This window comes from Elgaria multicarinata, chromosome 8 (assembly GCF_023053635.1).
Source record: "Elgaria multicarinata webbii isolate HBS135686 ecotype San Diego chromosome 8, rElgMul1.1.pri, whole genome shotgun sequence".
NCBI classification, from domain to species: domain Eukaryota; kingdom Metazoa; phylum Chordata; class Lepidosauria; order Squamata; family Anguidae; genus Elgaria; species Elgaria multicarinata.
Window position 1 is genome coordinate 39,249,488 of NC_086178.1, and position 23,417 is coordinate 39,272,904.

The window sequence follows — 23,417 nt, forward strand, 5'->3', positions numbered from 1 at the left end:
GTTGCAGTAGAACCCTTGAGTGCATGTTTGAACTGGAATTATATCTGCATCCTGAATTTCTGTTCCCCTCTTATGTAATGATATTCTGCATAGTATAGCAATCTCCTATTGCATTAATAATGGCTCTCAATTTCCCTCCCTTTCATACTTTCATAGTATACTAGCACTTTTGGTATTTGGAGCTGTTCAGAAACTCAGGTTATCTCTTTCAGTATATCGTATATGATTGGCTAAGGATCTCATTGAACAGAATGAACTCATGGGGCATTCTTAGCTGGCAAATACAAACATTGTCCTGAGTCACATTGACCTTTGTTGCACATCTGGAGATTGGATTCTCTCCAGGAGTTAGCTGGTTATTTACATCTTTTTGCTTGACCAGGTAACAGTCCTAATTCTTAACAATGCCAACTGCACTGGCTGTGTATGGCTGGTCTTATTTTAATGAGAAGAACATAGTTAGAGTGAATGAATCAGGTAAATATATATTTAGTTTTCAGTGTGGATTTCTTAACCTGTCCTTAATATTATATGTACTTCTTCTGTAGAAGCAGGCTACTTTAATGTTGAGCTGTCATTCAGGAAGGCTCACCACGGATTTTATAGCGGGTAAGCATAGAAACTGGTCTGTCCTCAATGCGCTTGGTCATTACCTGGCCCCAGGCTTTTTCTGACCTAATCCCTTACCTCCATTTTGGTGTTGTGTGTTTAGTGTTGTGTATAAGCCTTCCACATAGGAATTCTCTCACTGGGTTCTGTATGGAACCTAGACTCTTCTAGTACTAATGAAATATTAATATTAATTATATTAAAAATAGTAGCAATAATATAACACTTTTTGGAGTGTTTAAAAATATACATGATCTCGTATAATGAGTGCATAGGTTACGGTCTTCTGCTTTTTTCTTCCTTGACTAGTTTCTACATATACTTGTAGAGCAATCATGGGGAACCTCTAATCTGCAGACCTCATCTTGTATGAGATGCTCCCCAGTCGGGCAGGCAAGGCTGTTACATTTGGGAATGCAACCTTTCCCAAGCCATCCAAGCTATGCCCCCCTCCCCAATTATTTTTGATCTTCTCTTCTTCAAAGCATTTCATGTTACATCAGCAAGCTCTGGGGCAGCAATAGATTCTGAGACTCGATTGCCACTCCAGAGTGGCAATCCAACTTAAAATGCCTGGGCAAAGCGAACAGTTTTAACTGGCACCAGAAGGGTTGTAATGCCACTGTCGGTGCCAGATCCTAAAAGAAGGCTATTCCAAAAGCTGGTCACCACAGCTTTCCGCGATGCTGGTGAAGCTATTTAAATTTATCATAGAATCATAGAATAGCAGAGTTGGAAGGGGCCTACAAGGCCATCGAGTCCAACCCCCTGCTCATTTCAGGAATCTACCTTAAAACATACCTGACAGATGGCTGTCCAGCTGCCTCTTGAATGCCTCTAGTGTGGGAGAGCCCACAACCCATATTTTAGAGAATTCTATCTGTATTTTGAATTATTCAGAAATATTTACAACTGAGTTTCTGTTATCCCAAACAAAATAAGATGTACTTTTATGTAATCAACATTTCTGTTTTGACTAAATCAGGAAATGATATAAGATTATGGATCTCCATATAATCATTAGATATAATGAAAAAGGTACCTTGCACAAGGCATATGGATTTAGTTTCTTTTTAAAAAGAAAAAACCCTGAATTGTTTTGTATGCAACATGTGTTGTGGTGTTGTCAAAATCTTGCTGAATGCTTTAGTTTTGTATTGTTTGATTTGAATAGTTGAAGTAATAAAATATGTGAAGGTCAATTCGATACTAAAGAAATCTGAGTTCATGTTGTATCAGTGTTATAAAGAAGATTAGCTTTGAATACTGAATATTTGATTGATAAATTATTTGTGCAGTGACCCATTTCCACATATATTTTTTACTTTGGCTGTTTAACACTAGCAGTTCAAAAATAAATTTTGCTATCACACATACAGCTACGTGTTGTGGAGAGTATAAGTGAGTCACTTTCTGAAACTTGCAAGGCATGAAGAACTTGATGAGGGATAGACTGGGGCCCCTTCAGTGTAACTTAATCCAAAAAAACAGATAAATTCTTTTCAAAGTCAAAGCTAGGAATGAGTTCTTTCCCAATATACAAATGTTACACCATCGTATAAATGGCGGATTGATTTAAGAGCTTCCTTTCTGCAGGATTCTAAGTTATGACCAGATTTGATACAGCTAAGGTAAAGGTAAAAAGCAAATAGTCTAGTAATAACTTCAGTTTAATTCTTCCACAAAACCGTTCCTGGACCATAATGTTGCCTTTTCTTTTCTGCATACCATGGATTAGCCTTTCTGACTCCATCCTTACTCCTTTGTTAAGGTTGGTCTTCTCCCTTTGACTTTAACTCAGAGAGTAAATCTTCTTGGCAGAATGTAAAGTAGCACATTGCTGTACAGAGAGTGGTCTAGTTCAGTGTGATTTACTGCGATCAACAACTGCAGTTGTCAGTCCTTTATTCTTCTAAACCAGTTGTGGTTGGAAGGATCCCCCTCTGTTCATATCCCAAAAGCAGATGTTGCCCATATAATTCCACCAGCCTATTTAGTGCAGATTTACTTTCCCCTAAGTATGGAGTGAACCATCTTGGTCACCTGACCCATCACTTGTCTTATGTTGCACTTTTGTTCTGACCCTCATGAGGGAAATCTGAACCCTCGCTTCTTTTATTTAAAATACTTCTGGTATTCTGCACAATAATTATTACTAGTAGTATTAGCATTAGTATATTGAAACAATATAGAATATTTAGTTTTTAAAAAAAATTAAAACCAAAGTGGTGTTCCTTTTTTTTGTTGATTTGCTTTAATGCATTTCCTATTGAATTGTAAACAGGTTCTGTTCCAGAGTGCAGTCCAGAAGGAATTACTTTATTCCCTTGCATTCATTTCGGTGCTCAGTGTTCTCCAGTGAAATAGTGAATAGTGAGCTGGAGGGGCAAGTGACTGTTTGGTACAATGCACTCCAAACACTCAGCATTAACTTTCATAGATATGAAGTCTTGTTCTAGTGCAGCTTTGATGAAATGACTCTCCCTCTAGCCACACTCTATAGTCACCAAAAAGAAATACTGTAGAGTGTATATTTTTTTTATTTCTCAGACCACCAAAATAGAAAAAAAACCACCATATATTTGAATTGCAGGTCCTGGTATGTGTGTGCTCTCAGAGTTTTCTGCAAGCAATCATAATTTATTTATCACTAAATTGCATTAATGTCAGTTGAGGTCATACTCATAAATGTAGCTTCAGTTGTGTTGCTAAACTGGCAGTGCTTTAAAAGCAGCGTCATTGTTTAGCACTTATTCCGGGCACAGCATGTTTTGATCTGTATAGGGAATATTTTACAAAGTGGAGGCCTCAGAAGAAACATAAACAATAGGGAACGGAAAGGGCAGCTGTTTTCTATTAGTTTTTAATCTTGAGCACTTCTATGTCCTCTAATGTTATGGGACATTTTGGCTGCATATGAGAGGCTGTGGCTTATAATATTACAAATGCCCTAGTTACATTTTGCCATTTTTTAAAAAAAATAATGAGAAAAATGCAATAAAATGCAGAACTCCTCAGACATTAGAACTGAAACTACAAAGCTGGTTGACCTGTAAAAGGTAGCTATTTCTAAGTGATTGTGCTAAGAGTCATGTTGGATTACAGACCTCTGTGTTCAGACAGTAACTTTTCAGTGATTCTCTGCAGTAGTCCTAGTGTAAAAGTAGGTAATCTTCTGCTCCCTAGATGTTTTGGGCTGCAATTCCCATATATTCCAGCCACCATAGCCAATGGCCAGGGATTATTGTACCTACCTGAGCCCTATGGCCTTGGAGGCCCCTATAGCATTATTCAGTCAGCATGCAAGTGTGCTGCTGTGGGAACTTGGATACTGCCTTAGTGACATGGGAAGGACCTTCTCTGCAGTATCTCCTATGTCAGTGAGTAAGTGCGGAAGGGACTCTCAAAGGAAAGATAGCAGCTGCACAAATATTTCAAGCTCTACCCTGGAAATGTGGAAATTAGGCTCTGGGAGTGTGACTGGCAGTGTTGCAATTGGCATGTACATGTTTTGAGCTGGTTATTGCAGGCATCTGTTGAATAGAATCCATGACAAGTAATAATAACCCCGCCCAGAGCATGTTGAACAGTCATAAATGTATTCTTATTGTTTCAGAACGTGGAAATAACCATGTGTTCCACTGCTTAGCCACAAAATACATTCATAATAAATTATTACTCATTTGCGTTGTTTTAAATAAAGGTTTTTGAGAAAATCTTAATTTTTTTTGTTTTTCACTGGATTGAATTTTTATTGCTTTCAAACTAGAAATGTATATTAATCTGTCAGTCCTAAATCACTCATTATTCTCATTATGAACAATTATCATGTAGGTCTGGCTTTTATTTAGGGTCAGGAATATTAGTTTTAAGCTGTCCGGGCCCATTTGTAACACAGAGGTGTGTCCTTCAACTGACACTGGAGCCAATACCAATATTGTAATCTAGTGATTGCAGTTACAGAAAGGAGAGAGCCATTAATGTAATGGAGCAGGGTCACAGGATGGTATGGGTCCGGAGGGGGAGGGATTCAGCTCCAGCACTTCGTAGAACGGAAACAATGACATCATCTGCTAGAGTGGTATTTGCCAGTGTTGTATGCTTGCGGTGTTGGAGCGCACATCTGGCACCTTTCTTAGTCAGGATCAGGCAATGACTAGTGCAAGCTCACCCACTGAACTTCATGACTGATCCAGAAATGTGAACCTCGGTCTCCCCAGATACACATACACACATAAACACTCACACATACAGAGTGGCCGATGGATAAACTCAGCTGCCTGCATTTTTTGGCTTTTCTTGGACTGTGGCTGTGGCGGTTGTCATGAGGAGCTATTGCACTTCAAACTTTATCATGACACCATTGGAGAGAACGCACGTTAAAGGCTCAAAGAGGCAGTGCAGTGTACAATGATACCCATGCTCTTGTTCAAACGGGGGAAAAGCTAATATTTTGCATGTAACTGAGCAGAGTGTACTTTGTGAGAGCCTCCTGCTTTGGCCTGGAGGTTGTATAAGCCATAGGCCAAATAGCATTTTTCCCTAAATGCTGACATACCAGCACCCTTTGACAGAATACTCAGGTACAATGTGCTTCTAGTCCTATCCTGGCTGGGCTGGCAGGTCTAGAGGATAGGGAAGATAACTATCTGGTGAATAAAGAGCATAGGAAGACCACTGCTGAACCAGACCGAACACCTATCTAGTCCAGCATTCTGTTTGCACTATGCCCATCCAGATGCCTACGAGAATCCCACAAACAGGACATCAATGAAACAGCTTCCTCCTAGAAACTGAGATTTGGAAGCATACTGTCTTTAATGTTGGGGGTAATATATAGCCATCATAACTAGTAGTCATTGATAGCCTTATCCACCATGAATTTGCTTAATTCCTTTTTAAAGCTGTCCAGATTTGGCCAGCTTCACTACCTCTTACGGTAGCAAATTTCATAGTTTGACTATGTGCTATATGAAGAAGTTATTTCTTTTATCTGTCCTGGATCTTCCATCTTTCAGCTTCGTTGGATGACCCTGAGTTCTAGTATTTTTGAGGGAGAGAAACTTCTCATATCCAGTTTTTTCACACCATGCGTAATGTTACACATCTCTATTATATCTCCCTTACTCGCCCTTTTTCTAAGCTAACCCCACCCCCCAAACATTGTTTCAGCCCCTTCATCATTTCGGTTTACATTTTCATGATAATATGATGACTCATTTCCTTCCGCTTTCTGCTTAGAGTGTCAATACTGTGTTAGCAGTGAACTTGTGGGGGACCACCAAATCAGAATAGGGGGTGGGCATAGATCCACTTTGGGCCAGTCACATACTGCTCCCTATGCTCTTCAATATTGACCCTGGTTTTGATTCTTGATCTAGAGTGCTGATGCTTCTAACAATATTTTTGGTAGTTTTGGAATTTCTTGTTTTTAATGTAAGCCTTCTCAGTAAGGAACCTACACATGATTAATTTTAATGGTACATAGGTGTGCTTGTAAAGAATATGTTGTTAGCAGGGATTGAATGGTGAAAGTTCTGTGCAATACTGCATTGTGAAATAGCTTCTCAATAGCTTTGGTTATGATGAGACAGCAGGTGTAGGAGTTTCTTTTTCCACTGGGATGGCACAAGTAGTCTATGACATCATTTATATCAAGTATCTTATAATATGATCTTCAAAACAGGACACTCGATATGGCTTAGAGCTTGTGATGAATTCATTTGCGATATTTGTTAAAGCCCTGTGTAGATGATAGACATCCTGATCATAGCTATTTCCCCTGCTATACTGACAATAATAAGTAATAATAAACAAACAGAGTTAACTATTTCAGTGGTATACCATCAGTGAATGTTCTCGTTTGTAGTGACACAGTTTTGTAGTACCTACAGTACAGAATAATAGGTCTCTTGAGAAGGCAGAGAATGCCAGCTAGGCTTTGTAGTCATCACAGTGACTTTTCTATGTCCATCTTCCCCATGTCCCATCTTCCCAAAGAGTGGGTGGGAAGTGCTGAAGATTGCTTCATCACCTTTCCTCCAAATCCTAATATTCTGTCTTTTCAGGGCCATGAAAAAGTTGGGAAATAACTCACTCCATTTCACTATCTCCTCTAACGAAAGGCCAGTTCACATGATCAGACAAGCTACCATGACTTAAATAAGGTACGGTGGCTTGTTTTCATTCTTGGCATAGCTGGGTGTCATTTCCGTAATTAAACACCCAGGTGTGGCTTGTCATGTCGTCCAAACCCTGGGCAGCATAACTTGCTTGAGGGGGAAAACAGGCCACATCCTGTCATACAAGTCACATGACAACCTGTGCCCTGGCAGGTAATTAGGGAAATAGTGCCAAGCATTCTCTGACATGTGCCAGGAGTTAAAAGAAGCCAACATGTCTCATTAAGCCATAGTGGCTTGTTTTGATCATGTGAACTGTGTCAGAGTATGGACAGGTAGGCAGAGGCTCCTTCAGCCTTGTTTTTAATGGTCTGAATTTCAGATCTTCACCATGCAATGGGTCTCAGTGTTTTATGTTTTCATTGACTTGCAGTGTGTTTCTGGGTTCAGTTCAAAGGAGTATGTCCTTCACGACAGGCCTACCTGAACATCAGATCACCAAGAGGCCCTTCCTTGTATTCCCCACCCTCAAAGTGTCTATGCATGAGAGGACATTTACTGTGATTGCCCTTAGGTTGTAGAATTCCCTTCTTTTGATGTTCTTCCTCCCTTTTGACCTTCCAATGGATGGTAAAAATCTTCCTACTTCAGGAGGCATTTCAAAGTATGGCTCTTTTAGTGGCCGCTGTCTGTTCTGGTCTGTATATTTAATTTGGCTGGTCTGTATATTTAATTTGGCTGCTGCTGTTATTTATTATTTTGCTTCTGTATCTGTGTTTTCATTTTGGATCATTTTCATTTTTGTTAATTTTAGGATTTATGTAATGATTGTTGTTTTGTTTTTATCTTTTGATCTTGTTAGTCCCCATGGGTTTCGTATGAAAGAAAGGAATGCTAAAATAGTATAACTAACTAGCTAATAAATAAATACAACTCTTTACTTCCCTCTTGTATCCTTTGATTCTGTTAGCTAATAGAGAATGAGATACAGAGAGAGAGATGGAGAGAGAGGGCAGGATCGCGGACTTACTGGCTTCCGCAATCCTCCCTGGGTGTCCAGACGGCCGTGCGTCATCCTGGAAGGACAGCACAGCCACCATTTAAAAAAACAAACAAACAGGGAAGGAGCTCACAGGCGCTCCTCCCCCAAAGGTAGGGAAACAAACAAACCAACCTGCTCCCACTCCTCCGATGGGTATGGAGCGCCTGAAGAGCTCTGTGCCCCATGCCTGGTTCCTGGCTCCTCGCGTTTACTCATGAGGAACTGGGACGAAACTGGGACGGACGCCCACACCTCCCATGGTTTCGGGATGATCCCAAGACCGTGGGAAAAATCGGGCTAAAAGCTGTCCCAGTTATTCTGGGGAAATGGAAGGATCATCCCTCCCTGCCCCCTGGATCCCCTATGCATCATGTGGATGCACAGGGATGATCCAGGGATGATTCCCAGGATAAGGCATGGTGTAGACATGCCCCGAGAGAGAGGGAGAGAGAGTGGTGGGGGGAGGGACAGATGTTGAAAATTTGCAGGCTCCCCTCCCCAAAACATTGCTTCTTGGTATTCTTCCTTGGTGTGTGTGTTTTTTTTAAGTGGGAAAGAGCTGTGAGATGTTACCCTTTGCAATCCTACCTCCCCAGTCTTGTCCAAATAGATTGCTTTGGGAAGTTAGGTTGGGTTTTTTTTTTGCAAAGGGGAATATACATCATTGCTCAGATCTGTGAAGCAGGAAACTCAGAGGAGAGGGAAGTACAGAAATCCTTTCACAATTTTCCAGGGTCATAGTTTTGCTTATTTGAATTCCTCTCTCACTTCGTGACCTTGGACAAATGATTGCCCATCTAATGCATCATATAGGGTTATTGGGATGGTAAAATGGGATGGGTAAGAACTGAGTAGTTTGGTCAATGGCAATAAGAGATCTTAGGATCGAAGCAAACCAGCCAATTGAAGCTAAGAGCCTTCTGCCCACCCTCTCTGACATTGGGACAGCTCAGTCAATTATAGCACTACAATTTTGGCAACCTTTTGTCAAACTCTAAATGTTGTTTTAATTTCTCATTTGGAAAGGACTAAGTTCTTTATGTCTTTTATTTTAACATCTGATAGTAGGGCCTGAGGTTTTACACCTTCACTGGAGCAGACAAAATCTATATAATATGCTCATATGAATGGTTTCATAAATGAGATCCCCCACCCCATGGGGAAAAGTAGGCAAAAATACTTCTGTGCAAAAAAATAAAGCCTGCTGTAGTACCTTAAGGTGATTTACTTTAAACTGGACATAGGCTAAACATCCCTTCAAGTGGCAGATGGCTTCTTCTACAGCCCTTCAAATAGGGCTGTCATCTGTAAAATAGGACACATGGCCATCCTACTCGGCAGTGGGAGTTATAATGCAGGCAATGTTCTACTGGTATAATAATTCTATCATAGGTGTCCTATTTTAGGGAAAGGGCCAATGTATTTGGTGGTGCTTTGAGATTTTCCACTCTATTGATGGTGAAATGTGCCCTCCTCTCATAAGTCTTCTTTCATAAGCCATAAAATCATAGTAAAATGACAGTTTCGGGGTAATGAGTAAAGAATGGTGGTCTAGAGTAGTAAAAAGCCATATAAATTAGGGGCCTATCCATCACTGTAAGATTTCATTTGCTGTAGGACTGAGTCTATGCCTTGTATGCCTATGCTAGGATTCCCAGTGTATATCCCAACTTACCAAGGTGGGTAGATGATGCATTGTTAAACTCTGTATACTCTCTTTTTACTAATCAAAGCTATTGAAATACTAACGTATTTGTTCTTTGGATTGATTGCTGTCTTTGGAAATGGTATGTGGAATTGTAATTGTATTTAAAGCCATTTTTGCTGTTGCTTAACATTCTACAAAACAACCTGCAGCTTAAAAACAACAACAGGCAATATGTGTAAGGAAGCATTAGTACCCATGGTATTGTTTTACTACCAAATAATTTTGTATTAAAAACAACAACAATGGTACAGATTTAATGATACCCGAGTGTATCTTTTTTCTATTCCATTCTCTTTAATACCTCTTTGATTTTGCAAAGATTTATCCTTTTCTTCTTGTTTGTTTTAATAGTTTTACTAGCTTCTTGCATCTTTATTTTGATGTGAACAACAGCCTTTGCCCACTGATGAATGTTCTCTCCACTGCCCGTGGGGTAATCTTCTGGGCAAGGGGAATATAAATTTAAAAGGTTGTGTGTGCCAGAAATAGCTGTCCTGAAAGAATATTAGCCAACAAGAATTTAGAACAAGCACTAGTGTGAAATGTTAAGTTCATAGAATCCTTCCACTTGTATGACTATGATAGTTATCTTGTGTTTCATGTGTAACATGTTTTAGCATGTTTGGCTAAAGGATTTTTTTGGAGATAGCAGAAGTAGATAGTTGGTTAGATCAGCCTTCCCCACCTTGGTACCCTCCAGATGTATTGGACTACAACTCCCATAATACCCAGCTGGCATGGTCACTGGCCATGGGAATTGTAGTCCAACACATCTGGAGGGCATCAGGTTGGGAGCTAGATGTATCACTACATTGTGCCCCACCCTCCATCTGCACATCTCAAACTGGTACAGACCTAAGGAGTATTTATGACTTGTTCAGATGCCAGTAGTGTGCTTTGTTCTGGGTATAATGAAGATACTGTGCCTGAACGAAGGACGTTTATAATTTAAATGGGCAGAAGCACAAATATAAAGTAGAAGTCCAGAGAATTGTGCTATATAAGTAAATATTTAAATGGGAAAATAAAGAAGGACTTGTAAACGTTGGTTACCATAGTATTTTTATGCCATGAAGGGAGGGGAGGAGTCTTTATGCATTTTGAACACTGCTTTTCAATTTAGGGTTGAACGAATTTCCAGGTTAGGATTGTACCCTGACTTACTTGGTGGCAAAATCTCAGGGGCCTATAGATTGTTCTCAACTAGAAGCAGGCTGGGATTACAGCTGGCAGACCTGGATGGAGATACAAAACCTGGCAGACCAAGGATTAAGGTAGACTGGGGCTGGCTACATTTGTACCAGTAACCAGAGGTGCTAATTGCCAGTGGTAGGTCCCAGTTAGATCCTTCCCTAAGTTGGGGAAGGATGGCTTGGAGATTCGTTTAACTATTTTTGTGTTCAACTTTGATAAAGTCTGCTGAGAAACTTCACATTGGAAAATTTATTCATGATGAACAAATGTGTGGTCTGGAGTAATAGAAATGGGATGAGATTTACTAGTACAAAGTGTAATGGCCCTTCTTTGGGGAGTAATAATGAATGCTTTCTTGCTGAGAATCCATCAACTGGAAACACCAGAGGAAAATGTAAGAGATGTTCAAATTTTGCTTAGTCTTAAAATTATAACATGCTGCTGATAACAACATGATACAGCCCAAAAGATGGCCACTGCCATTCTCAGACATGGAAGTTGCAGCAGCAGCACTGTGAATTCTCTGCTCATGTGATGTATTGCTCATATGATCAGGCTGATCAAGATGAGGGAAGGGGATAAATAAGCACCAGTATTTGATTCAATTTTCGTGAGGCCTTTCCATTAGAATTGAGGAAGGATCCATTTCATTGGAGAAATGTTAGTCAGTTTTCATCCAGAATGCTGTGCTGAGGATTGGCCACTTTTGTTTGAGGAAGACTAATTTAAAAAGCTACTCCAGCTCTCTTAGTTCAAGTCACTTGATGAAAGGAACAGTCTTTCATTGCCAGATACACTCTTTCGCTGCATCCTTTGGGATACAGCTGTGAGTGAAATGGAATATAATCATCTCCAAAGAGGAAGAGTAGCTATCCTTTTCTTTTTTGAAAAAAAACAGAAGCAGAACAAGAAAAGTTATACAGGAAAATAACACTCAAGGCACAAGTAGATAACCTTTGTGTCAAATATGTATTCCATTGATACACATGTTCATATGGAAAAATAAGGCCAACCCACCCCAAAGTTATAGATTTTCAGGAAATATTAGTATTAATTCTGCTGTTGAAGAGTTCCCATGTAGTTTCTTGAAGTATCTGTGGGGCAGGGCAGTCTTGAGGTGGAAATTGTGTGACTCAAGAGTGAATGACTCAAACAGAATGAAGCTGTGATAATTACAAGAGGGGTTAAGGAATCCCTTGTCGTTTCACAAATACCATAGCAGTGATATCCAGATAGAAGGTCAGAGCTCTTTGCATGAAAGAACAACCTGCCTTTTTAACAACTGGTGGAGGCATACTTATGATGATGATCCTTGTGAAGACTATCTTTTTATTCAGCCATCTTGATTACTGCTGGTTTTACAGTGTGGTTTCTGTGCTGGCTCTCAAAGAGGCCAATCTTTGCTTTAGGATAGACAGAAGCTGACCTCTATATTGGGCACAATCCAAGATTGTGCCTTCAACTTGTAAGCAGATACTTCTTCACAAAACAATCTGCAATTATTTAAACAACCTCCTTTCTCCATTTTGCATTGGCCTTTATCTTAATGATTATGTGATTTTTTTGAAATGGTCAGAAGACTTATTCAATAAAGGTATTCATTCATTCATTCATTATTAGCACAAACTGCATATGTTACTACTATAAATCAATTAATAATTATTTATTATTATTATTTAATACCTCTGTAGAAGTACAGGTGATAAATAGGCTTTTCCCTCATTAGTCAAACAAGGGGGAAGTGACAATAGCTGTATTTGTGGATTTTCACTTTGCTTCTCAATTGTATGGAATCAGCATAACGTTGGTTCGGGCAGTGCTCAACTTTTAGATAGTGTCAGACTTCCTAAGCTACCATATGAACAATGTAGTATTGGTCATTGTTGCATTTCTACAAGATGCCTTGTGCCAGGCAATGCAAGCATTACGACAGACAACACAGCATTTTGATATGTGCATTTATGGGAAGGTCATAGCAACTTCAAGTGGGCTGCATTTTACTTTTTCTTTGCTACAAGACTGAAATGCAAAGGGTGGCATCTGCTAATACATATGCAGAATTTCAAATAGCATGAGAATGCAGGGGAACACTGCAGATTGATGGGTAGTGTGAATCAGCTCTGTAATTCTTTGAGATGTCTGATGGCTGGTTTTAAAATTTATCTGATGGATAAGTTGAATCTGTAAATTTAAATGTAGAATTTATTTTTATATATTTGAAGTATGACTAAAAATGTTAATGTAACTGCTGTGGCAATGTAGATTTAGTTACAATTAACGGACATCCTTTATTCCTTTTAGACACTGAATTGTATCAAACTATAATTTAAAAATCTCAGAGAATTGGTAACTTTATACTAGTCCGGGAACGCGCTAGCCCAGGAGAAGACTAGATCAGAGCGGGGGGATGGGGGTGGAGGACGCGTTCCCAGAAGTCTGGGAACACGTCTTCCAGCCCCCACCCCACCCTAGGGCCAATCCAGGCCTTCTGGGCCGGTACGATTGCACCAGCCCAGGAGAAGGCTAGATCAGCAGTGGGGGGAGGGGGGAGTCTGGGAACATGTCCTCCAGCCCTTCCAGGGCCAATGCAGGCCTTCTTCTGGGCCGGCACGATCATGCCAGCCCAAGAGAAGGCCAGATCGGTGCTGGGGGCAGGTTCTGGAGGACACATTGCTGGAAGTCTGGGAATGTATCCTCCAGGCCTTTCCCTCTTGTAATTGGGGCCCTATCCTCCTTACAGCAAGAATGGAGGTGCCACATGTTCCCTGTCTGGTTTATACGGATATTCTCTGTTATTTAGACAGTTCCGTTATTTCTTGTTTCACCCAGTAAAACAAGAAATACTTCCTTTTCACTACATGAAGAATAAATTAACGGCCAGGAAGATGGCAACGGTGAACACTTTGAAAATTAAATGCCTGTTTTGCTCAGTTCTTATTTGTGTAGAAGTACAGCTATCTCATTAGGAGACAACTCTGCAAGATGTAAATAGGGAATTTAAATAGCTGCTTTGCAAATACTTATATAAACTTTTATTAGTAATCTTGAGCATAACATTTCTGAAAGAGAATTAAACTTTAACTGCAGTCAGTGAAAGGTTTTTTGTGGTTTCATTTTAACATTCCCTCCATCCTACTTACAATTGGGCTGTGCTGCTTGTATCTCAGGACAATTGAGGCACCCCCCTCTTCTCTCTCTCCACCTTATGTAGAAGTCACAGGGTCTCTCTGAACTTCAGGGTAGGCAGAAATAGTGTAAATTTCTCTCACTGCTTCTGCTTACTCCAAAGCTTGGCACTACATGTGAAATTCACCATATCCACCCCCAAGTTCTGAAAGGGAATGGATTTCTTATGTTGAGGAAGAAGACCATGGACATTTTTGCCACCAATGAGTGGATTTGTGGAGGCCTGCCTACGGCATATATTTGTTTAGGAGAATTCTTCCTAGCAGCTGTTTTCTCAGTCTGCATTTATGCACTACTTGCTGAGCCTGGATAGCTATGGCATTGCCCATGGGAATGAGCATCAGCAGGTAAAAGAAAATAAAGTAGCTGCTGCTTACCTTTTAATTTGAAAGACGCTTTTTATATTTTCATAGTTCCACCCACCCACCCCACCCCACCCCGAAAAAATGTTAGGTTTAATGGTAATTAAACACCTTCCTAGGTAAGAAGAAATGGATGAAGAAAATATCAGCTCATTTTCGGTCCTTATGAAAAAGAGGATTTCATTCATTTCAGATAAATGAATGATTTACCGTGTCTGGGCACGGTAATGGACTGGATGAGGGCTAATAAACTGAGACTCAATCCAGACAAGACGGAGGTACTGTTAGCGGGTGGTTCTTCTGTCCGGCGAGGTGATGTTTGCCCTGTCCTGGACGGGGTTGCACTCCCCCTAAAGGATCGGGTCCGTAGTTTGGGGGTGCTCTTGGATCCAGAACTGTCACTTGAGGCACAGGTGAACTCAGTGGCAAAGAGCACCTTTTATCAGCTTAGGCTGATATACCAGCTGCGCCCTTATCTGGACAGAGATAGCTTAGCTACAGTTATCCATGCTCTGATAACCTCTCGTTTGGATTACTGCAATGCGTTATACGTGGGGCTGCCTTTGAAAACGGTCCGGAAACTTCAACTGGTGCAAAACAGGGCAGCAAGGTTATTAACAGGGACTGGCCGGCGAGATCACATTACGCCAGTCCTTTTACAACTTCACTGGCTGCCAGTCCAGGTCCGGGCCCAATTCAAAGTGCTGGTATTAACATTTAAAGCCCTAAACGGTTTGGGGCCAGGTTATCTGAAGGAACGCCTCCTCCCATATGTACCTACCCGGACCTTAAGATCATCTACAGGGGGCCTTCTCCATGAGCCCCTGCCAAAGGAAGTGAGGCAGGTGGCTACTAGGAGGAGGGCTTTCTCCGCTGTGGCACCCCGGTTGTGGAACGAGCTCCCCAGAGAGGTCCGCTTGGCGCCTACACTGTACTGCTTTCGTCGCCAGCTGAAGACCTTTTTATTCACTCAGTATTTTAACACTTAATTTTAACTTAAATTTAAATTTTACTGTTTTAACTCTGTATTTTAATCCTATATCAACTTTGCTGTGTGGTTTTATCCTGGTTGCGCTTTTTATACTGTATTTCGTAATTGTGTTTTAAACTGTTGGGTGTTTTACTGTGGTTTTAATTTTTGTGAACCGCCCAGAGAGCTTCGGCTATTGGGCGGTATAAAAATGTAATAAATAAATAAATAAATAAATAAATAAATAAATAAATTGTTGTTTTATTGCCTAAAAGCTTAAGCCCTTTTAGCGTTATAGATGAATACAAACAAGCTTTTTTAGTTACCTATGTGATTATTGGAAATATTACCATGCTTTAATAGTAGTGTGAGCCATGGCATAAATGTTTTATATCCTCTTCTTGACCAACTTTAATAAGGGGATGGGTTACCAGCTGGATCATGCATTAGTGCTATCTGCATGTATTTTGCAGCAGAGGTTGAGCGGAGACTATTTGTCAAAGGTACCTTGTAGTATAAGATGCATGTTGTTGTTTTAAGTACATTCTTTTTGCGTTACCAGTGACTTTCATAAAGTCAGCCACAAAGCCATATTATTGGGGAATCCAGCTTGAAGCCTGCGGTGTGTAGGAAATGGATTAAACACAGGTTTTCCCTATTTTCAAGCTGCCAGCGATGATGTCATTAATGTTAACGACCCTTACCACAACACACTGAAGTCAGAGAACCTTCTCTTAAAACTCTTGTCCTCTGCACAGTTGTATGCGTTGTTAAGGAAACACTGATCTTTGTTGATAAGAAACAATAGGGGTATCCAAACGCTGACTTTAAAACGTTGAAAGCCGCTCTCTAAATGTATTTAACATCTTATACTATGATTTGTTTTTATACTAACATATGCTGCTTATGAAGAAAGAAATTTGATTTTTTTAAAAGGTGAAGCACTTTTAATCATCACAGTGTTTTAGATTAGTTTCTTAGTACACTAGATGTTAATATCATATCAAATGTTCATAAGACAAAATTGTTTTGATTTTTCAGTGCTTTATTGTGCCTGAGAATCAGATGTGCCACTAAATTATAGGCTATTGCTGTCTAGCAGTTTTGACAATCTCAAATTAAAATCCTGCCAGAAGAGGATTTTTTCTATATTTAGCATTCATAAAAGAAACTAACTGATTGTTTCCTGATTGCATAAACTCTGTGATAAACTCTGAAGTGAGTAGTGCTATATTAGTTGTCATGTTATTGAAAATATTAACCATATATGAATATAATATGACAGGATATCTGAGTGTATGGTTGTCTGTGTCATCTTAAATAGGGTGACCATATGAAAAGGAGGACAGGGCTTCTGTGTCTTTAACAGTTGTATTGAAAAGGGAATTTCAGCAGGTTTCATTTCTATGCATGCAACACCTGGTGAAATTCCCTCTTCAACACAGCAGTTAAAGATATAGGAGCCCTTCCCTATATCTGATATAGGGCAGGGCTCCTATATCAGATATAGGGCATCTTTTGTATCTGATCATGCTAGGCAGGACTCCTGCAGCTTTAACTGTTATGATGAAGAGAGAATTTCACCAATGCTGAATTACACCAGTGCTGCACAAATTTTCAGGGCACGCTTGGTGTGCTTCGAATAATATCCTTATGCAATTAGTATGGTCTTTGGTCCATATTAGTTCCTGCAGAAATATGCAAACTGTTGATAAATGGTGATTTTATTCATGATAAATTCTAGTTTCCCATGCAGAAATCTTGTGATTATATTGCCAGTAGAAAAATGCCTTGCTGTTTATGAGTGGTATCCATGAGTAGATCACATAATATTTGAGTGAATAACAAAATCTTCTGTGACATTAAAACCCTACCCACAATATTGCATGATGGAATCCTGCTTCCAGGACAGGTGCAAGACCTCCTGCTGCTTGAGGCGGATGGTCGGACAGCTGACCTCTCATCTATTCTCAGCCCTCACTGTGATAATGATGGGATTGGTTGCCGCTGCCAACAACTCCCTCCTTCTCCTCATCCTTCCTTCCCACCATGATGATGGTGACAGGGACGGCTGCCCCTCCTCCCTTCTCCACTCTGACAACAATGGTGATAGCGGCCACCACTTCCCACCCCTTTCTCTTCCTCCTCCCTTCCCCACCAGGAATGATGATGGCAGCAGCTGCTGCCTGCTCTTCCTTTTAACCTTTTCACTGATGGTGGTGGCTGTAGCCACTACTACCTCCCTCTTCCACCCCTGGAGTTGGCAGCAGCAATGCACTACAGGCCTCTCCCTCAGTACTTCACTTTAGTTCTTCCTCAAAGTGAGTCATTGTGGGAAGATGGCCTTGGAGACTGCTTGTGCTGTAGCAGCACAGGCAATCTTCGGGGCCATCTCCCTAAGGCCTTTGGGGTTAGCTCTCTGGAGAGCTGCGCTGACCACTCATGGCCAAGGTCATGGGAGAAGAGGCAGTTGATTACAACTCCATACTATTTTAGGGCTTTGTGTTTTAAAAATTTTATTTTTATTTTTTGTAATATATAGAAATAATAAACAGAAATAGAAATAAAAGTACATACAATCATAATTATCCCATCCCTCCTCCCCTCATAGGAAATCAATGGCTTTGTAGTTAATAACCCACACCTTAAATTAATCACAGAATCACACTGGAAGCAATTGCAGATTAAACAGAGCTGGAGTAATAACCAAGCAAGCCCCAGATACCATTCTGACTGCTGCATTGGCATTTTGTCATGCAACCCAACTTTCACTAGAAAACCCTGCATGTAGTAAATCAAGTTTTTTCATCCTGGTGCCCGCCAGGGTTTTTTGGATTTGCATTCTCATCAGTCTCACCCAGCATGGCCAATGGTCAGGAATGCTGGGACCTGTAATCCAAAGCATCAGGAGGGCACCAGGTTGAGGAAGGCTGTATGGCGTGATCTCATTCTGCACAAGCCAAGTCTTTCTCCTAGGTCTGTAAATAAGTCTGTAAATAGCAACACAGCCCTGCCTGTCTTTTGCAAGAAGCTCCACCAACATTCCAATATGTAGCAATTCAGGCAGGCCTAAACCCCCACTTTCTGAGCAGCTTATGTCTGAAAATACTGCAAGACCATTCTGCTGAAGAACTTGAGATGGCAGAAATGTTTGACCTGTGCTACTACTTACTAACTAGTGTTTTCACACTTGTGGCTGATAAAGAACAATCTGTGTGTGCTGTCCCCTGTAGTTTTAGGGTTCATCTCCAATTATAAAGATAAGAGCTACACTAGCCTAGTTCTGTCTGTTGAAATCTTCAGCCATTTTAAAAGTTTCTTCCTAATGTGTAAATTGTGTAGATTTTCTAATGCTGCAGAAATACCTACTATTCTCCCTAGGTGAAAGGCGGTTTGTAGAAGCCTAGCAATATTGAAATATGTCCAGAAAGCAAGTGTTGCAAATTTTAAGGACAGATGTGACAAACCTTTGCTGTGGGATTGTAATACTATATTGTTTGCTTTTTCAGTCCTATATGTATTTATTTATACCTGGAAATAAAACCTGGCCAGTTAATATTCTTGGGCATTTTCAGAATATCAGGCTTGCACACCAAACCTATGCATGCTTATGCAGAAATTAAGCCAGCACTAATTTCTTGAGGAGTTTCAGAACATTTTGGTTGACAGAGGTGAATTAATTTCCCAAGGCCTTTTAAATTTTTATTGTATTTGTTATTTTTAGCGTGTCTTACTGTGTGAGCCACCCTGAATTTATTTATTTGTTATATGTCAGCATATTAATAAATAAATAAATAAATAAATAAAACATGACTGTGTATGATAAACATAAGAACATAAGAGCCGTGCTGGATCAGACCGAGGGTCCATCTAGTCCAGCATTCTGTTCACAGAGTGGCCAACGAGCTGGTGACCAGGAACCCACGAGCAGGACAATAGTGCAACAGAATCCTCCCACCCATGTTCCGTAGCAAGTGGTGTATACAGGCTTACTGCCTCTGATACTGGAGTTAACCTCTAAATTCACATCCTTTACACCTAGTTCGCCCCTCCCCCTTTTTTAAAAACAGAAAATGTCCCTTATCTCAAACAAATCAGAGGGCCATGGATTCAGTTTTAAGAGATTATTAGTGTAGACCTTGAATGTTTGTTTCATATTACATTCAGATATCTATTTAAACCAGGTGATTGATGAGGGAAACTTAATATCACTAATTTACCCCCCTAAAAATTAAGAAACTAAATAGAGAAAATAATTGATTTTTATCCACCTTAGAGGGGAGGAGTCATCTTTCCTCCCATCCATCCGACTTACATGGAAGTAGTGGAAGTAGAGGAGAAAAACATTAGCTAAAGTGGGACATTTCTCCTTTCATCTGTTCCAAGTTTCTCAGGGCAACAAGCATTGACATATGTAGCAGGACTGTATACTTCCCTCTCCATTTCTTTGATTGTATATCCGTCGCAGGTTAGAGCATGTGACCATTTTGCTGGGTACAGTTTGTTCCTGAACTAAGCTGTTCATTCAGTTGTGCTGGAAGAAAGCCAAATATGAAACGAAAAGCAAACCGTGTACACCTCACCCCTTCACAGTTTAAACGAGGCAATTTCATTCTTTGTCACTAGGCCTTTTAATGAAGTTTGGCAGTACTATCTAATTTAGACAGTACTAACGTAGCTTAATCCTCTGACTATATGGTAAGTTTCATATAGCTGTTCCGTTTGAATGTTCCTATAGATTGGCAGTTGGAGTTCAGAAGAAAGTTGAAAATATGTAAAAGGCCCATGAGTGTAGTCTCCAGGGAATTTTCACAGTACACCACACATTTGCAAAGATAGGCTTCCCGTTCACGTGAAGGACCACACAAAATAAATTCATTTTCTTGGGCATTTTCTTGCCTGTATGTAGCACAGGCAATCTTTTCAGTATTTCTGTGTCTCTGAGGGAAGTCTCGGCATTTTATTAAAGGGGGATAAAATTGTACTTCGCTATCTTCAGGAGCAAACAATGTGTAATGTAAAAAATACAGACCCTTTTATACATTTAAACAATTAATTTAGTTGAGAATAACTAAACTGTTAAACACAAATTAGTTTTAACAGCATATGCTGAGTTTTTTTAACTACCCCAGAATAGTTGTTTTTAAATGGATATTGTCTGTTTTTGCTGGAATTTATGCTTTTTATGGTTTTAAATTTTGTATATTCCTTTTTAATGTTCACTGTTTTAAACTTTTGTAAACTGCCCAGAGAGCTTTGGCTATAGGGCGGTACATAAATGTAAATAATAATAATAATAATAATAATAATAATAATAATAATAATAATAATAATAGAAGTTGACATACAAGGAAGTGCAACATGGTTATGCTGATTTCAACATTGAATCATTCACAATAGTTTATTTTAGAATTATGACTAAAATGCTTAAGACAAGTTCTTCCTGTATTGTTCATATATATCCCCCAAATGATTTTCTAAAAATCTACATTATAGAAAGACTTTTAAAGAAAGTCTATAGTATCTGGAAATTTTGAAGCCCTGGGGGGAAATGTTTTTTTAATCCTCTCCATAAGATTACCAGCATATTTATTTCTTCCTCTACTTATTAAAATTACTAATCTAGCGACTCTTTTACTGATAAAACATTTAGGGGTGCTCCACGTCATACTCAGTTTCCCAACATGTGAGTAGTTACAGTACGATCATGGATAAAGAAAATGTGGGTTTTGTTCTATAGAGTCCTGTGCTTCTTGGCTTTTTCTGGTTAGATGCTGTAACGGAATGCAGCTCTAAAACCCAAATAAGAGAAACACTGTACCACCACATGTGACAGAAGAACAATGTGAGAGTTATCCCACCTATGTTTCTTTTCTTTAAAAGACACAAAAACATTAAGGCTTGGGTCTACAGAACTCAATAAGTTACCAATTAGACCTTATCGTTGGGGAATGCTACCTAAGCTATAAAAAAATTAACAGCTGCCACAAAACACACACAACCTTTATACCTAAAAAGAAATTCAGTAGCCTGGTTCTTATAGTGTAGGATGGCACCATGACTGAAAACAAGCTTTCAAACTGAACAGAAAAAATCTTGGAAAACACATACACACAACACTGTCCCCGCAACTTAATTTTTCTTTTTTTTCCCCCTGGCCCCCAACCTAATTTTTCTCCCCCCCCCCCGGCCCTTTTCCTGGCCCTTCCTGGAAAAAAACATACACACAAAACATGCCCCAACCTAATTTTTCTGTTTTTTCCTGTCCCTTCACATCTCTAGGCAAAAATACAAAATCTTATGGGGGGTGGGGGAACCCTAAAGGTGGGGAGAAGTGAAAACATCTCAGTGAGGTCTGAGCATAGTCACTGTGCACAGAATGCTGAGTGAACTATTGGAAAGGAAAACTCTGGTGGAAGGTGAATGGAATTGAGTATCCTGGAAAGGAGCATGGCTAGCTTGAACCATAGACAGGAGCATTCTACATTGCAACATTTTGTTATCCTAACTATCCTTTAGCTATAGTGGCAATACTGATTTCTGTAACACTTTTAAGGGGCTCAGGCCCATCTCTAGGTATTTTGATGCCTAGGGAAGGTGGTATTTGGGTGCCCAGTGGACATGCTGCCATCCCTGCCCCCTTTCTTCTCTTCCCCCATTCGACTGGCCATCACCACCACTCTTTTTGCTCTGACCTCTTCTCCAGCTCCCGCCATCCTCCTCTTTTTTAGTCTCCCTGCTGTTGGCCTTACCTCTACGTCTAGCTTCCAGGGGTCCTTCCTCAAAGTGAGGCATTCTGGGTGAGGTGGTCCTGAAGATTGCCTGTGGTGCGGCAGCCTCACCCAGAATGCCTCGCTTTAAGGAAGGACCCCTTGGAGTGTGGTATTTGAGCCTGCCCCCTCCCCTGACCATTCTGTTTGACCCCACAAAGGAATAGCCCTGAAGGGGCTAAGAACTTTCCAACATTCATCCATAGTGCTTGGTTTTTATTCTTACCAAGCCGGATGTTCTCCCATTTCCAGTCCAACTTTGCTTGAATTCATGGACTCTATAATAAGGTAAAAAGAGAAGTGACAGATAATCCAAGAGAGTGTCCAACCAGTTGTAGTGGTTAGGAGTAATGTATAGTTCTGTTATTCTTTTCCCCAAGGGCTTTTAAAAACATCAGGTAAAGCAGCTAGTAGCAACTTCAGGCTAAGCAGGGTACTGATGTAAGTCATGGGGAGAAGACCAAGGGACTGTTGAACTCCTAGCCATTTGACTGCTCTGAATTGCCTCTCCCCAGCTGTTGATAAGTTAAATAACCCCTCTTCTGCTGCCAGTCTTCTCCTGCCACCCACAGCTGGTTTACTTGAGCCATCAGGGAAAAGAATAATGGAACTTCTAGATTCCTCCTTACAGTACAATAGTTATTGGAGATGTTCAGGCGCATAGTCTGCAGAATATTTTGTGAGTGTTATGGCAATGTTTATTGATGGCATTTGCTTACAGTGCTGAACGTTTTTCAATGCAGTTTATATTTTATCTGTTCGGGGGGGGGGGAGTTCCCCTCACATAAAATACTCCTCACCCTGTGCCTGTCATTTTTACTGGAATTGCAAATTTAAATATATGTACTAATAAGTAATTTTTCTTTCTTCTATTCTCAGGACGATGACCTATACAACCTCAGAAAAATCCTTCTTTGAACTCATGGGTATCCAGACTCTGTTTTGTGTATCACAACTAGGACCTCACATCTTCTTCCCCAGTAGATGGGTACGATGCATCCAGTTCAATTTGTTTACTTTACACAAACCTCAGGAGTTAGTTGACTGAACTGCACATTCTTTTTCTTTTTCTTTTTTTCTTTTTTTTTTCGTGCCAAGCAAAAGCACTGTGACACCTGGACAACGAGTCTATGATTACTTCTTCCTCTACCATAAAGACTTAGCTGGCTACAGTGAACTCACGTGCCCACCACTGTAATATGGTGAGGGTGGGTGTACTACTAGCTCATTTACATAAGACATGAAATTTTAATTTGCTGCTGAAAAACCTGTATGACAAATCATCAGTGTAAATTATTACATACAAACTGTTAATGTTGGTTGAAGAGTATTAAATATTTAACATAGGTTTTTGATTTATACATGTACTTTTTTAATTGTAACTTTTCCTACAGCACATCTTTTTTTGATGTGTAACTGAGGTATACTATATTCTGTTGTAAACAGAGTGGGGT

At 40.1% G+C, this 23,417-nt stretch overlaps 1 protein-coding gene across 1 annotated transcript in view; it reads left to right on the plus strand.

The window, feature by feature from the left end:
- IRS1 (insulin receptor substrate 1) overlaps positions 1–23,209 on the plus strand; it is a 61,442-nt gene extending 38,233 nt beyond the window's left edge. Inside the window, exon 2 of the mRNA XM_063132209.1 lies at positions 22,843–23,209. The gene's annotated coding sequence lies outside the window, so the exon portion shown is untranslated. The remainder of the gene's footprint in view (positions 1–22,842) is intronic.
- The last annotated feature ends 208 nt before the right edge of the window (positions 23,210–23,417 follow it).